Source organism: Nylanderia fulva, unplaced genomic scaffold, assembly GCF_048542155.1.
Source record: "Nylanderia fulva isolate GAGA-0341 unplaced genomic scaffold, ASM4854215v1 Scaffold45, whole genome shotgun sequence".
Taxonomy (NCBI): domain Eukaryota; kingdom Metazoa; phylum Arthropoda; class Insecta; order Hymenoptera; family Formicidae; genus Nylanderia; species Nylanderia fulva.
The window spans coordinates 610,866-622,927 of record NW_028190532.1 but is presented as its reverse complement, the minus strand read 5'-3'; the positions used below and the strand labels follow the sequence as shown (position 1 = coordinate 622,927).

The window sequence follows — 12,062 nt, the reverse complement described above, 5'->3', positions numbered from 1 at the left end:
ATCAAATCTTATCAGATGTGTCAAAAAATATTTTTGATCTTAAGTAAAGAGGAAAATAATGTAAAAAAAAAAGTGAAAAAATTAATAATCTCATTATTATATAGCTTGTGCCTTTTATAAGACAGTACAATAGACGACAATATGCTTTTGTTCCCAGGTATTTATCTTTAAATGCAGCGAATTATATTAAATACAAATATTCCGTATTTCGTACAAAAATATGCGATTTAATTAGCTGCAACCCTTTGCAACCAACCAGCCATTGATCACGAGTCCAGCATTACGATGACCTATTTATCGGATTCACGGAGGAGTGTGCATAAAATGGCACGCCATTACCGCGGTTTCTATCTATATCGACATAGGTAGCAATTTTTTTCCCATTGTCTCACACGCCACGAAGAAGCAACAATGGCGCGAGTTTTAATCTCACGGGAAATGCGTCTGCGGAGTTTTGACGCAGTCGATACGAACGTACCTATGGCTATATCCGGTACTTTTTCACACGGTATCGTTCGTCAATTACGCGCCGGGTCTATCGTCTCTCGGATATATATACATATACGACGAAAAGAATCTTGTCTCGAAGGAAAACTGCGAGGGCTCGTTTACAGGTGGTCCGTGAGGGCGACTACGCGCCCTCGTTACACCGAATCCTCCCCCACGCGGCGGCGCGTCCATCGTTACGAGTACTCTCACCCCGTCCTCGACCGGCACCGGGGTTCACTTTATTACTCGCGCACACCCACCTCGACGATTCGATCGCGAATATCCGACCGACCGCGAGAGCGAAACAACGTAGACGAGCGATAATACCCTAGATATACTCGCGCGAGTTCGTAAAAAAGATTTCTCTCTTGAAAAAAAAAAAAAAAGAGTTCACACTACTCATCCGTTATTCACCAGACGCCGGTGTCGACGAACGTTCGAGGGTTCTACTATAACTATACAGGGGTAGCACCGCAAACGACGCCGCGTTACTTTCGACGTTCTCGAACCGCGAGCACGCTACCACGACCTACGTGTGCTCTCTTCCTTTCTCTCTCGTGGCTTCGAGAGGCGCGCGGATGTGCTATCGTGACTCTTGGCAGCACCACGGACCTGCGTTCGCGGCCTGGCCGGCGATCGTCTTCCTCGTCTCACTACAGTCCACCGCGCGTTCCATCCTCCCGCGGAGCAACACCGCCACCACCGCCTCCTTCGCTGCCTCCTACTTCACCGGAGCGCAACACGGTGTTGCCCGGTATCTAGGCAACTTTGCGGAGCGTGGCTGCTCCCTCTCGGCTAGCAGCCCGTTCCACGTAGGCAACGAATTCGCCGCCGCTGTCGCGCGTATTTCGCTCGTCGTCTTCTCGCACCCTCTTCTCGCACTCTCGGTTCTCTTCGTTTTCCTCTCTTTCTCTCTCTCTTTCTCTCAACAGGGATCACGCGTTCGCGCGAACGTGCATTCTCGTGTGTCCGCGTTCATCATCGTCACCATTCCTGTCCTGTTGCCGCTATCTCTTCTTTCTCTCCGCAATCCCATCCGCCCTCGCGTCGCTTCTTCTTCTTCTATCCGTAATTGCTTTCGTCCTTTGGCGAAGTCGTTCCTCTTGCACGCACGATTCTATCTCGCATCGCGCAGCATCGGGTTGACTCAACACGAGTGGAAATACGAACGCGAATAATCCGAACGACGATCGTAACGATTGTGGCGACGAACACGATACCCGAAGATGACGGAGGAGAGACGCGTAGCTTCCCTTACACGCACCAGGGTGTACGCACCACGAAGTCCGTCCATCCGAACGTGGCAACTCGCGCTAGACTGAGACAACGGTTGGCAAGAGGGAAACGATCAGAGAAATAGGAACGGGGAGAAAGAGGTGGCAAAAAGATAAGAAGAGAGAGAAAGAAAGAGAAATGGACAGAGAGAGAGAGAGAGAGAGAGAGAGAGAAGAGAGAAAAGAGAGAAGAGAGAAAGAGAGGGGGAATGGACACACGGGGATGGAGAGAACCGCCTCTTGTCCCTGCGCGAACGGGTGCCCGAACCGGAAACCGAAACCCCTGAAAAAGGAAGCGGTCGGGGTCGTGTACGAGCTACCGGTCGAGCTCTCGCGACTCGCAGCTACCGCCGCGATATAAGCGCGAGGAGCGTTCCCCACGAGATGGGGCATAATCCTCCTCCACCACCTCCATCACCGGAGCTCCCCGCTATCCCTACCTCCCGTAGCCGCCTCCGGTTCCCACCACGATTTCGTGGGAGGCTGCGGACTGGACCAGCACGCAACCAGCGTGATCCCCACCACGTTCCGAGTACCGGGGGAGTGAGACTCGGGGGTGCGATGGCGGGTGAGACAGGGGCGGCCCGGGGGCGGAGGAGAGAGCCGGAGGACAGCATCCCCGAAGCCCACCCCACAGATCAATATTGTGCCCACCACCGTGTACCGGAGAATCTACCCTGTCTCACTCGGATAACCCTTGCGCGCTCAGCTCTCTCTCTCTCTCATCTCATCTCCGACCACCCTCTTGCGAACCCCCCGTGGCTCACGGCCGTTGCCGTGTATCGCGAGCTCACTTCTGCCTTTCTCTTTTCTCTCTCTCTCTTTCGCCCCTTCTCACCCTCGCTTTTACTCTTGCCTTCTCTCTCAAGGGTAAGCGTGCGCGCGCGTGAGTGTGCGTTGATTCCATCGACGGTCGCGATGCTGGTCCAAGTCCGCCAAGGGGGATTAGCCTCGGCGGTCGAGATCCCAGGGACGGCATAGTTTCGGTATACCAAAGGGTACCGACACGACACGGGGGATAAATGGAGCATGGATAGATATGAAGGTTGACGGATGAATCGTTCTCGAAGCTGCTATATACGAGAAAATGTAGGCTTCGAATTCGGGATTGCTCGTTGAGCTAAATGTTACTTTGGGTCGTTATATATCGATCAAAGTTTTTACGGGTGATGTCTTTCTTGAATGAAAAGAATCGGGCCGCAAACGTGACAAGTTTTTTTTTCAAAAATAGGTTTCATAGTTGACAGTTATTTGTGCAACTCTTTTTACTGGTTTGAATCGGAGGAAATATTTAATGATTAAACAATTGTATTTTTTTTTGTAGACAATTATTTTAAAATACTGATAAAAATTGAAATTTGAATGAATTAATATATATGTTTGTATATACTGTGAATGAGAAAATATGTTTTTAAATAATGAAAGATGTGATATCTCCAAAATAAAATCGGCATGATATGCTGTTTCATATATTTCTGGTTATTCTTGTTTATAATACCACGTACATAAAATATAAATATATAATAATTTATAGAATATATATTTAACAAATTGATGATATCTACACAGACAGTCTCTTTACCAGCAGCTGTTTGCTGAGCAGATTGCAGGAAAATCATACGAAGCGCTTTAGTCAGTCGGAGATCGTGATTCTATAGAAATTGAAGAAGAAAGGGAGGAAAAACTATTTTTTTTCAAGAGCTGTTTTCAAAAAATATTCCTTATGTTATTTGGTAAAAGTCACTTAATAAGAAATGAACTAATCTTCTTCTTATTTTTGTCTAAATGCAAGTTTTTACGTGTTATCGGTGGTAATATCCCTTCAGAATCGTTCAAACTATATCACCGAGCTATGAAAATGTAGCAAGTCTGAACCTTTTACAGTCGATAACGCTTATACCAGCTTTTGCGTTCACCATATGCTGTTATTTGCCAAATTCTTAGGAATATCATTCTTTGGAAAGTAAATTCTAGTCGAGAAAATAGATTCCTTGCGAATATTTTCTAACAAAAGATATTTTGATATGGTAAAATTCGAAAAAAATTTTATCGTATTATAGTCAATACTGTATTAATTAGATTATCCACATAATAGTTAAAATACTTTTCTTTCGTTAACTTTCGTATCTTTTTGTTTGCATAATATTTCAATTCTAATTTTTTAATGTAAGAAAAAATATATACATATAGGTATATTAAAATTTTAATTCACAATATCTAAAAGTCTATGATTCCTAAATAATTCGAGTATGAAATAATACTATTAGATATTCAACATTGGATTCTAATGAATATAGTCAAAGTACAATCAATAAAACTTATTTATTCATCAAAGTTATTCATCGATTTTACGCAATAATAGCATGGTCTAGATGAATTGCGTTAATAATTAATATTTGCATAACTATATCTAATAATACTGATTAAAGTTCTCATTATACAATGAAACTGCAATTAATAATTTGTAATCAGTCACATAAATAACAACCTTAGGCAAGTACATAAATAATCCAATCATTAGATATGACATTTTCCTAAATAGCAATTCGCAGTTACAATTAAATGATTAATAAACGTAAATTAATAATTAATGATTTATTATTATTTTATTATTCTTTCTCCTTCATTTATTTCCTGTGCCTCGCGTAAAGTTGAAATATTCGATCTCTGATATAGTATAATATACCTAATAGAATATTATCGTTATAAGTGTCCACAGCAAAGTCAACGTGCGAGTAACGAGCAGATTCAAGGATTCAGCATTTTCCTTTATATATACGAGGTCGTTTACTCATTGTTATAACTTCCTTAGAAGCCATTACAAAGACGCGCGCTTCCCTATTCTAAGATAATTCGGCTGACACAAAGCACACAGCTACCCAAAGTTTACCGAGAGAGAGAGAGAGAGAGAGGGGGAGAGTGGGAGGGAGGGAGGAGAGGAGGGAGAAGGAGAGGAGAGAGAGTAAAGGCAATTTGCTATACGCTACATTAAATTTCACAAAAGCGGGAAGCCCTTGCCACGGTAGCGTAATCACTAATCAAAACTACGTTTCTAGACCGTGTCAGGCATCGGGTTCGTTCCCGTACCATTTAGAACAACATCGAATACAATTACCTACCTACTCAGTATGCTAATTATGGCAAGACGCCGGATGAGGTAATATATCGTCATCTTGGCTGCGCCGTTCCGAGACGGTCAAGACCGAGATTTGCCGCCTCGCTCCCAAGAAAACAATGCGTTCATAAATTCGCGCGCACTGACAGATTAATCGGCGGTGCGAGAGAAAAAAATCATTGAGATGCAAATTTTTGCGCGCTTTAAACGTTACCTGCAATCTTATCCCCTCTATTCTTCGGGAAACCAGAAGTGAATTATCGCAACGGTGGATTGAATAGTGGCTAAAATTCTAATAAATATTAATGATAAAAAAATTACACGACGTTTATTATAGAGCTACGGGGAAAGCATTCATCGAAGACTGGTGAAAGCACGTATATATACGAATCTATTCATTCGTTTCGGCGATTATCGCGCCACGACTAAGCAAGTGAGTTCCTTGCGGGCGCTCGGAATGGTCAAGGCTATACAAGCTGAGACGGATGGACGGGACCGGTACGGAGAAATGAGCGATGTTTTGTAGGACGCAGGTATACAAGCAGGAATGGAACAGTTGCACCTGGCCCTGGGATAGAACCAGAACTCACGCCTCGCAGGCGCGTCTCTCGCCATACGAGAGATCCGACCCATCCCACTCTCTCCACGGTCCATTCCTCACAGCCGGCTGTCCCTCTTTGAGAATCAGCCTGCTGGCTGTACACTCGCCCAAAATAACAGAAATTGTGGAGAAATCAACGTTCCCCCCGGGCTATCCCTTGTGGACCATTGTGGCGCCTTGAAGAGCGACAAGGCTCCTCGACGAGCCGGAACGCTATTGTAAACCGCCGAGTTTTCGCTTCTTTGGCTCGCTCTTGCATCGTCCAGGGATGGTTTGACTTTTCTACGTTCTTTTCAATTTCATTGCACTTTAATGCCGATTGCACGAGGCACCAGGTGTCACGGTAGTATCCCTCTGACGTATCGCTTGCTCGCTCGCTATCGCTCGTGGACTTTTATTTACGACGCGCGACGAATCCGATGCGGAACGCTCGGTTAAATACAGTAGGGAAAAGGAAGGGAAGTGGGAGAGAGGAGAAAGGGGGCGGACAAAGTTCTCTCATGTGTGCTCGAGGGGGTGAAGCAAAACCGCGCGCAATCGACCCGGGGTTCTCTCTCCCCGAACTTTCGGGTCAAACATTCGATGCTGGAAACGTCTATTTAGGTCACTCGGTTCGCGAACAGATCACTCGAAACTTTTGCGCAATTGACGTATCCGGGACGGAATGTGCGCGATCTGTGCAAATATGTGTTTTCGACGCTATGCTTCGAATGAAACGGAAATGTTAACGCCTTCGCCTATATCCAGCCTGAACGCGAGCCTGCGTACGATTAGTAGTCGATGCCGTCTGTTATAATAGGAATAAAATCTCGAAATTGGATTTTTATATTATAATAAAGAGATGAAAAAACAAATTATATAAAATCAGATTTTAAATGTATATGCCTACATTAGTTTCGTCCAATAAATGATATTCCAAACAAAAATATTTTTGAAGATGAATTATTTGACGAATATAAATTCCATATTTTTTTAGTGAAAATATCGAGAAAGATCATCGTTTGTCGATACTTTTCCAATTTTCCACTTCTTGATAAGTAAACTTCAACTAAAAATTTCTATTAAAGTAAAAGGTTTTCTATAATCAACCGAAGGAAAAAGTTTTATTATTTATTTATATAAAACTTTAATCGTGAAAATTTGCGACATAATGTTACATCTTCGTGTATTTTTACATTTGCTTTTTTTTACAAATTTTTAAAGAAAAACTTTTAAAAAACTTTTCTTCTAAAAGAGAAAGAGAATAAAGAACTGTTTATGTCGAGAGAGAATGAAAGAGAAAAAGATAAATGATTTAAATAAATCTAGTGCAATGTTGCAGTATTAGTCATCAAAGTTAAAGTGGGTTACTTTTTCGAGTTAATCAGCGTTACAATCAGCTGACTCTTTACTTACGAGGTAATAAATTATTTCGCAGATACTTCACGAAGGTTAGTCGACTTTGATTATTATAGAAACGGAATGCGATTAACTTTGCACATCGGAGACTTTTACGAATGGTGCAAAAGTATACATGGAATGACGTTAACCACATTTATTCTTGTCTTACTTACTCCTTTTAGTTGTCGCGTGTCACGATAAGTTTCCCAGGACAGAGTACCCTGCATACGTTCAACTCTGCAAAATTATGCACTGTGTCGATGCGGATCTATCACGGTAGGTGTTTTTATAGTCGGAGGCTTTTGTCACGCGAAAGACGGAATTTCAATAATAGCCAATTTTATCGAGAAGATTTATATCCGCAATCCAATAATTAACTCATGTCAATTAGCTCTGCGTTTCACATGGGGTGATATTTCAAAGGCATGTATACTAATCCAGTCAAACAGAATTGAAAATGTATGTGTCGATCAGCATTATGTTGAATATATTTATCGCATAATTATAACCAAGTCATTTAATAAACTATATTCATATCCTTCAATCGTGAATCGAGACATACGCACGGAATTCCTAATTAAAATGCGTTGAATGCATCCAAACTAAAGTAAATGCCTCGTTAATCTCGCTGATTACAAGACTGCCGAGGGTGGACTGCATCCCGCTATGAGATCCATCTGCGAGTCTGATGACAAGTGACGAAGAAAAGCATTCGTTAAGGGAGTTTCGCTTTGCTTTTATAGATAGATAGATATATTTATTGCCGCCCCAATTGGGGATTACAAGGCGCTTTTTTTTAAAGGAGCGTTCCCAAACCTTTATTCCTTCCTTCCTTTTTCCTTAGCCTAAACTTATACCTAAAACTTAATCTAATTACATTTTTCGCCACGCCTCTCCTTTTCGCCGCCTTTCTCATCTTTTCTCGCATTCTGCCCTACCTACACACACACACACGTCCGCCTTTCCCTAACCTTTCTTATTCTAAATTATCTTAACCTACGCAATCTTACATTCTACTTATCCTATGTTGGACCTCCGCTTCCGGTTACCGTTATTCTTCCACTCCTGTCCTCTCCCTCCCTCTCTCTCTCTCACACACTCACTCACACACTCTCCCCCTCTCTCTCTCCCCTTATCTCCTACCCTCTCTCATCCCCCTGTCCTCCTTTTTCCTCCTTCTCCTTCTCCCCCCCTTTCCCTCTTGCTTCCTCTAACCTTTTTAACCATATTTCCCCTTCCCCCTCCTCTCCTAATATCTCCTTTACCATTTCCTGCCAGCTTTCTTTCCTTCCCCAATCCATACATTCCTCCCACACATGCTCCCACGTCTCTAACCCTCTCCCACATATCCTGCACTTCCTATCCTCCTCCTTTTCCCAATACCTATTTCCCTTCATTTCATTTCCCAGTCTGTACCTTGCCATCCTCCTCCATCTACCTTCCGCCCACCCTTTCTTCAAATAGCCCGGAATCCCCTCCCCTTTAATCTGTTTGTTTTTCAATGCTTTTCTTTTTTGCTTTTTTGTTTCCCGCAGTGAGTTATGAAGGGGCACGACGGAGAAAGAGGAAAGATGCGAAGGAGAGCTCGGTATAAAAAAGTCTAGTGTGTAGCAATGCTGCGCTAAGTAAAATGAGTAGAGAAACGTGTCTCTGTGCGTACTCATTTGGGAGAGAGAATCTCTCTCTCTCTCTCTCTCTCTCTCTCTCTCTCTCTCTCTCGCCCTTTACCGTCCACGCTCCTTCCATCCTTCTTTGTCTCTCGCCACGTCTGTATATTCCAGAATACTAATGACGCCGCGAGAGAAAATCCGCCTGGTAGTAACCCAAGAGTACCTACGTTTACCTGCAAAGTTTCCGCTTCACGTGCCAACTCGTGCAGGTTCGTACCTACTTCGAAGGTGCTTCACTAAACGCCGTAACGTCCGCCGCGTTTCATAAATTAGGAGGAACATTCCTCCTGGGAGGACAAACCCTCCAAAACTCGACGCGGAAATAGAAGACGTACTTCGTAGCGCGGCACACGGACCGGTTATGGCCGTAGGGGGAATACGATTGTTTCACGGTGGCATACGTAAAAGGGGAAGGTGCCGTGGCAAACAAAGTAGCGGGAATATCTTGCATGACTTGTAATGTTATGCTAAATTGAACCGATGTCGGTCGCAATAGCTCGGTATAATAAAAACATGTTCTACAGAAATTCATTAATCACTTGTATCGTGAATTTCAAGAGAAGAGAGTTTGGACGGTTCGAATTTGTTTCTTGTTTTACGATCAAGTGAGATGTAACATCTGGATGGATATAGCGGGTCGGCGGATTAGTTATCAGGATTAGTTTCTCATGAAATTACCTATCGTTCTTATTGTAGGACGCTCTCGTTCTTTCTTTCTCCAAAAACGAGTAAAAGTAATATCAAGCAGAGTTAAATGTTCCGGGAAATTATTAATTTCTACGAAAATAGAAGTTGCCGACGTTGTTCTTTTGATCATCGAATTGGAAGCGACCGTTTCGTTGGAAGTAAGGCTAATAAACGGGACTGGTTCGGACAAAAAAATTAGGCGAATCTTTTTTGTTTGACCGAGCGCGATGTCTACCTTCTTCTAAGAACTTTGATATTAGTCAGCATTTAATTTTGGAGAAATTATAATACATTTTATATATATCATTGATTATGCAATTTTTCTTCTCACTTGAATATGACGTACGTCACATCCAGAAAATTCGTGTTCGATGAATTATATTCATATAATATCGCGATATATTTACTTCGATATATGTTTACCTACAATGGCAATTTCTTTTATGTATATAAAATATGAATACGAATTATTACGACTTTTTTAAAGTTTTAGAAAACATATATCTTCAAACTGTAATCCTTAATTTCATTACTTATAATAAACAGATTAATTTTATTTCAATAGTCTGATAATTTTTAATTGTATGATATTAATAAACGTATAATTTAATTCGTATTTCCGTAAATATATTAACATGCTTTTACGTGTAATAACAAAAGATTATATATATTAAAAAAATATATAAGCAATTTCTAAATATATATAAAGAATAAAAAATATAAATTTGTATTTATTTAATGATAATTATGAAGTCCCTCGTTTTTATATTAATTATATAAACATGGCAAATAATATCCGCCTATATGTGTAGGGGTAGCTACTCGATGTAATAACCTTCCCTTTCTTGTTAACGTTCTAGGGTTAATCATAGACCAACAAGTATTCCCAAAACAAACAAGCGCACCCTCATATGTCGAGAATTTCATCTCTTTTAGCCTTCGAGGAACTTTTACGGCCGATTTGCCGGAACGCATAAATAAGAAATGAGACGCATGACGGCACATTTGTCCGGCGAGTGAAAAAATGTTTTCGTCTCGCTGGCGTACGCGTGTGCGACGAAAATTTATCGAAAGCCGTTCTGACGGAACTATTCGTTTCCGGAAGTGGTCGGAAACTAGTTCGACATTCAATTTCTCTCCGCGAGACGATTTGTCCATCACCGCCGTCGACCGAGGTGCGACCTCGGGATTCCATATCGTGCCCAACGACTCGTATCCGTCAGGTAAGTTTCGTTTTCCAATCCCCCTAGTTTCCTCTCCCCTTCTTTTGCCCTCCCTCTGTCTCTCTCTTTCTCTCTCTATTGCTCACCGCACGAAAACTAAGTACGAAGTATAAGCGGGTTTTAAAAGCGGAGGATTGAACTGCGAGAGAGCGGATGAGAAGCTAGCTGCCTCTCGCCCAACTATACGAAATCTGATACAGTTCACGCGGGTATCGCAAAAACTTTGCCCCGTACCCGAAGTTCTCCCTTCGTTATATGTGTGTACGATACTTTCTATCTCATTCCGACGAACGTTTCGATCGGCCAAAAAGGAGCCCGTAGATAAGACTCCGTTATCTGCGCTACTTATTGTCGGAGGAAGCTATTATAAAATTGACTGGAAACCGTGCGTATCTACTACTCGCGGTTGAATGACGCGATTACTTCTTCTTTTTTCTCTACTAATACATCGGAAAATTTATCCGTCACCGCTTCGGAGAGATTACTAGGATTAAAAAGAGAAAGAGAGAAAAAACGCAGGCGGTTTTAGCTGTGATTAAGGCGCTTTTTGCGAGAGATCCGCGCGACGAACAATAATTTTTTCGTCCGGCCAATTTCAAAGGAAATTTCCATTGTAATCGGCGGTTGTGCGAGGTTGTTCATAAATCATGCCCGAACAAACGATTTGTAATCCGTAGCCGCGGCGTATGGATGCGACGGACACAGCAAATCTATCGATCAATGACGTCGCGATAGCGCGATTCACGTTTTAATTTTGACAACAAGTATATGAGAGATCGCATAAACCTGCGAATTTATCAAATTTAATCACATCTCACAGATGATCGTGCGATAATTCAAAAAAAGCTATTGATATATTCGATGTTGTAGCGTGATAATGAAACATTATTTCAGTTTTCTCAACAATGAGCGTCGTCTGTTCATGTAGGCGAACGCCTACACACCTGCGCGCTTGTTATATGTATACCGAATTTCCAGTGTATTTTGATACACACGCTCGTTTATAATATTTATAAGGCGTCATCGTATTTCTAACAGGAGTGTATGATATTTGCATGCTTGACACGGATTTACCGTGATGCATGGTGCGTCCTGTATATACACGCGCGCTCTTTCGGCGATGGAGAATCGATTGGACACTGTCATCTCGCCTCCTACAAGTCACAATAAATAGCGAATAACAGGGTGAAATTCGAGATTAGAACGATGGAAAATATGCGACGGAAAAATTAAGAATCGGCAGAAAATTTTAATTAAAATCCTCGGATCTGGGTTAAAAGAAATTTAATTAAAAACAAGAAAAGAGTAGAGAGAAATCAAAAGTTATAAACGACCTCGCGAATCGCAATTTACTCATAGTTATTTATTTATATTTAATTTTCGCGATAAAACGGGACTCTCGCGATGGTATTAAATTCGCTCGCGTATACATATCCGGATGCGCGACAGGTAGGTATATATATACGGACGGGAAATACAACCGCGTCTAGTTTAATGAGCTATCGATTCGAACTAGACGTCGTTTTACGATTTTATATATGCGCGGCGATGCGTCGGCGATCAATCACAATTACGAGATCGCTTGCCGATGCGAGTGCCGCGAAATATCGTCACGCGAGAGTT

General features: G+C 42.1%; 1 protein-coding gene across 6 annotated transcripts in view; it reads right to left on the bottom strand.

The window, feature by feature from the left end:
- The window catches only part of nAChRalpha6 (nicotinic acetylcholine receptor alpha6), a 226,627-nt gene extending 224,695 nt beyond the window's left edge, over positions 1 to 1,932 (bottom strand). For 4 of the 6 annotated variants that reach the window (XM_085486606.1, XM_085486601.1, XM_085486604.1 and 1 more), the window contains exon 1: positions 1,023 to 1,932. The gene's annotated coding sequence lies outside the window, so the exon portion shown is untranslated. Of the gene's footprint in view, positions 1 to 478; positions 985 to 1,022 lie in introns of those variants that run through there. The other 2 variants (XM_085486602.1, XM_085486603.1) reach the window with 2 other exon arrangements.
- Positions 1,933 to 12,062: the final 10,130 nt, after the last annotated feature.